Source organism: Acipenser ruthenus, chromosome 12 (assembly GCF_902713425.1).
Source record: "Acipenser ruthenus chromosome 12, fAciRut3.2 maternal haplotype, whole genome shotgun sequence".
NCBI classification, from domain to species: domain Eukaryota; kingdom Metazoa; phylum Chordata; class Actinopteri; order Acipenseriformes; family Acipenseridae; genus Acipenser; species Acipenser ruthenus.
The window spans coordinates 37,222,646-37,228,252 of NC_081200.1; positions in this window are offsets into that span (position 1 = coordinate 37,222,646).

A 5,607-nucleotide genomic window follows, 5' to 3' on the forward strand; every position below is an offset into this window, starting at 1 on the left:
TTCTCATTTAATAACACTGAAAGGTCCTCAATACATCTTTACCGTTTACATATTTAAAGCTGCAGTGTCCCACTCCAGTGTTCATCTTCACTCGCATATAAGGAGAGCTCTGCTTGCTGCACTATTCCTATGGTGCACTCAACTGTGAAATTCACTTGGTGGCTCCCTTGTCACCATTCTCTCCTGTAAAGGCATTTCTTTACAATCTATTGTGGCAAATGAAGGCTCACATGTTTGTTGTCTTACTTCAGCACAGTATACCTCTTCTACTCAAAAACATAAAAATAAAAATAAATGAAACCCCAAAATTAGTTTGGAAACAGAGCAGTGGTAAAATGTCTCTATCGATGGCAGTGAAAAGCATATTATTATTATTTGTTTCTTAGCAGACACCCTTCTCCAGAGCGGCTTACAATTACAAGATAACACATTCTTTTTACATACAATTACCCATTTATACAGTTGGGTTTTTACTGGAGCAATTTAGGTAAAGTACCTTGCTCAAAGGTACAGCAGCAGTGTCCCCTACCTGGAATTGAACCCACAATCCTCTGGTCAAGAGTCCAGAGCCCTAACCACTACTCTACACTGCAGCCGCTGTGCATTGCGGGCTAACTTTCACTATAGGTCTGTGTTGGATTGTACATGGCCTGTAGATATAAGACTGCAGTCTTCTACTCCTTTCACGGTATGTAGAGTAAAACCTGTATTTACAGTCACCTGAACTAAGCAGTCACCCAGAACATTTGTTTTTGCAATACAAATGAAAGGTAGAGGCTCCTTGAATAAGCAACCACAGATGTTCAGTCTGTGTGGTGACCAGCCAATTCTGGTTTAATGTTTAAGTAATGGTTCTCTCTTGTCCCCTTCAGTCAGGTTTGGCTCCTGTCCTGAGGAAGTCCTAAAAAATGTCTATTTCTGTGCTCTGAAAGAGGTCTGGTTTGTACAAATGCTTCCCTGGTGTGGTGTGTCTCATAGCAATCACACTGCACACCACTGAGCATTTGCTGTTGAGATTCCTTTAAGAGGTTGACATTATGAAAGCGGGTAGCTTGACAAGTTTAATTAAGGAATAAAAGGATGTGAAAAATAAAACAATAGACCATGAGAAAAAAAGACCACCTATTCGCTGTTTTCATTATGCTTTTCTCATTTACAGCGCTGAAGAATATGCATGCCAGTCCCTAAAATATCCTTAGATTAAAGTTGCGGTCACATGTGTTTGCCATTTACAGCAAAAGTTGAACACAGCATTTAATTCCATTAGCCTTTGCTCCAGCAGTCAAAAGTGAACTGTCATTCAGAAGCTGGATCAAACCCATTCTAGTTGCTGTGTAGCAATATACAGAGCTTGTTTAATAGAGTAGGCAAGGAGGCGTGGAAGGGGTAGATTTATGTTTATCAACTGCCATCCAAAGTACTTCTTGATTTTTTTTTTTGTGCAGTTGGCAAGCCAGACCCCAGATGTTGAAACCTAAAGAAGATTAAAGTAGCAGTGCAAAGATTCATATCATTTCCTACAAATGAAATGCAAATTAGATTTTTTTTTTTAAACAGAGGGTTAGGCTTACCCAGTATTTGAAGTACTACAGTTACAAGGGCACATTACCTTAGTGGAGTTCACAAAGCCTTAGCATGTCAGCAGATACACACAGCTTGGCTTTATGTACATGTGAAACCAGCCCCAGCCTGTTTCTTTCTTTGTTTAATGAGTCAAACACTTGGGGCCTAGGTGGCACGGCAGGATAATTCCCTACTCCCTTATTGCCTTTTTAGTCTCGAGGGGTTTTGTAGACTTATGAAGACCCAGAAATGGACAGCAGGGCAGGATTGAGGGATCCTGCCGAGACTGTATTTTACTGTATCCAATGTGATTGTCCCTCATCTTTCATAAGCAATGAATTCACACAAAATGACTTCTGTTCAGACAGTGTTAAGAGAAGTGCAATGTGGTTAAGAGGTCATAACTATTTAAGTTAGTATATACTGTACCTCAAGCCATTTGTGATTACACTAGGATCTGTTTTTAGTGAATCTAAAACAGCTGCTTTTCTGCGTGCACACAACATGCATTTCTTGAGAACAGCCATGCAGCACTTTAAGAAGAAAGTTCTGTGTGTGGAAAAAAGAGAATGTAACTCTGACTTTTACATTCCCTTTGGAAGGGAAAAAGTATTTCACTCCAGCACATTGACAGAAATGTGTGTTCAGCTTTTGCAAATGTTTGTAAACCATAAACTGGGACCCGTAACAAAGCTGTCCTTTGCCCATATTTACACCACAGGAAGCGTATCAATTGTTTCTATAATCACACTTTCACCTCCCGGGGATTATAAGTTTGACAAACAGAGGCTCCTCGTGAACTCCTGACTGACAGATCCAGCAGGCAAGCATGTATCAGTGGGTTAAAACTCTGGCTCACAACAATGCAGTTTCCCTCTAGTCAGGACTACATGGATTAAAGAGCTAAACACATCTCAAAACAAAGTGGACTGAATACTTACGGTGTGTGTTAGTGTGAGAAACACATTCATTCATGTGGGCATTTCGCTCACTTTTCTTCTTTTTCAGTCAATAAATCTGTATAATGTTTGTTTTCATGGAGAGGTCGAACTCTTAACAGATTGAATTTTAATAAACTTGTCTTGTAATAACATAGTATAGTGCTGCAGTTATTTCTGTTGAAGCCACATCCTAGTTTGTTTGCTGTTTATATTGCAGGTTGATCCCCAATTTGAAAAGGAACTGATTTCACAAGCATTTGGAAATGCAGCATTGCAAGTTCAGAAGCACAATGTCATTAACATGGTAGTTAACTATTTCATTTATATATCAGAATGCTAACAAATGTGTCTTCATATCCTCTATTATTGTGTTGCCCAGGAAGAATTACACATCTTTTCATGAGTCAGAAAAAGCCACAAAGACCTTTAGAGGTCTTAATAATCTTCGCAATGCCTGTCTGAAATAATCCAAAAAGATTTGTTTCTGTATAACACAGTAGTATTAGTGGAGTACAACCGGAATCTTAATTTCTAACCGCGAGGCACATTTCATTTCATACACTGAGGCACAAACTGTTGCAAACAAAATGTATGACTTGAAATAACTACAATGTTTTTCACACTGTTTCAAGTGAAGTCATTACAAACTCGAAATTTTGCCTACTTGATGTATTTTTTTTTTTAAAGAAAAACAAAGAATGCCTGAAAAAATAAAGAATTCTTATTTTGTTTTTCAACATCTTACATTCATTGATAACCAAGCCAAGCTCATTTCAAGGAGACTTGGGAACAATAGTTGTAGATAATGGTGACGCCGCTAAGGACATAGCAGAAAGGCGAGGAAAGGCATGTTGGGCACTTTCCCATTCAGATCGTTTGGTTGGATAGGATGGCCTCCTCTTGGTGACTAAACAAGGTCTGTGTGCTATCAGTCCTAATGCATGGCAAGGAGCCAATCTCACATAACAGGACACACGATTCTGAAGTGCTCTCCCCACAGTGGATGAAAAGAGCCTGCTGGCAGCAATGCAAGAGAGGAACGACAGTACGAGAGATCAGGCGATAGGGATGCCTCCCCTCTTCATAAGATAGTGACAGTGGCTACGGTCTCTCCATGTGTTGAGGATGAAAAGGGCAGGCTGGTAAAGAAGGCTGGACAGGCTGCTGCTGCTGTGGTGGTGAAGGGCTTGGGGAAATGAACGAGAAGTCAATCTATCAGTGACTCACAGCTACAAAAATACGAATACATTTATAATATAGTACTGGTATGTTTATTGTTGGTGTTAAGTTGAAGAGTTAGGGTTCTTTCAAATTTGTACAGGAGCAGAAACGTATTAAGTCTGGCCCTTTGAGTACCTAGATTATGAAAACTGACAGGGCACAACTCTTTAAACTGACATAACAGGACACGTGTTTCTTTCAAAATTGCACACCTATATAATGGATGGATGTGCACAGCAGAGAGCATGTGTGGAACTATTGTGTGAGCTACAATTACTTTAAAAGCAATGTGTACTCTGATCCCTTGTTAACTTGACAGAAATGACTAAGGTAAAAAATTATTTCTGTACCTACACAACACACAGCTTTCAAACCCATTCACCCACTTCCTCTTAATGGCACGACATCCTATTACCTCTAAAGATGACACATATTACATTCCAAAATGTATAACCCTAGCGAAGACACAGATTGCATACAACTCGAAAAATAGTGCAGTTCACACTAGCTGCTGTAAATAAGCATGTCATAAATGCACCAGAAAACATAAAAGGAGAATCAACAAGCTGCTGTGAATGAGCTGCTTAATAAACCCCTCCACCTGAATGTCAGACGAGGACTGAGAAATATAACTCCTATGAGAAGCATGCATGATGACTTACTGAACTGCAGCACCATTGAGCAATGAATCAGACATGGAACCACAACGTGATGCTACTCCCAGTACCATCTCATCTTTTACACTTGCATTAGAAGGCAGGTTCTTCCATGTGCATGAACAAATAGAAAAAAAGTGTTACTGCAGCATACTGCTAAATGAGGAACAAGTATGAATTTGCTCTGGCTACGCCTGTGCAAGGAGGCTACAAACGTGGTAGATGACTCTCTCTCTCTTCAGCGCGCACGCAAGAACTTGCAGACTTGATACAACTGTGTTGAAAATTTAAAAAGAAACCAAAGGGATTTTTAACTAAAGGTACCGGGAATATAGGCTGGTTTATACTTCTCTCGCAGACAAAAGCCGTACGTCAGCTGCAGACACGTCTACGGGTGCACCAGAAGGATAGAAGCACCCCCAAGTTGCAAAGTTTTAGTAGCTACTTTCATCCAGTCTGCTTTACTGCCGGTGTCGACTTGTGACTAGGGTTGCCAACAAGCGCCGCAATCCCGCGACACTTTTAGACAGAACGGGATTTTAAAATTGCCCCTAAACTGAACGAAGTGAATGTGTATATTGGGCTCCTATATATTTGCTAAAATGAATACCGTTGCTGAATTACTATGAGTAACAAACAAGTAAAACTGATCAGACGTACTGAACAGCTGAGCAACGTTACTGACTTGATTGGGAGAGTAATTGCATGTTATGGGCGGTTTAATATTAATGAACAGAAAATAAATAACGACGTTAACTTATTAGTGACTAATAACAGTAATACAAATAAATACATTGTATACATTATTGTTGTTATTATTATACAAGTGTTTGCTGCGCTTGGTATTTAAGCACCAATATTCATTTTAGGAAAGGTTAATTTATACTTTAATTTCATTCAGTTTAGGGGGAAGTTTAAAATCCTGTTCTGTTGTTCATGTTTATGAACTTCTTCTATTAAGAGTTCCTCAAAAACTTCCTCTATTGCGCTTCACCTGCTTGCGACCACGTGACAACTGTTGGATTTTTTTTAACATCATCCGATCCTGTGCGTTTTGCAATCTTTGACACACAAGAAATGGCAGTACGACTTTTCAAAAAAGACTAATCTCGCGGCAGTGCAGATGATGTAATTCCGACCGTCAGAGACCACTTGCTGATACCAATATAAACCAACCTTATGAGACTGCACGCCCAGAGGTTCTGGGGCTGAGCCCCGGCACAAAT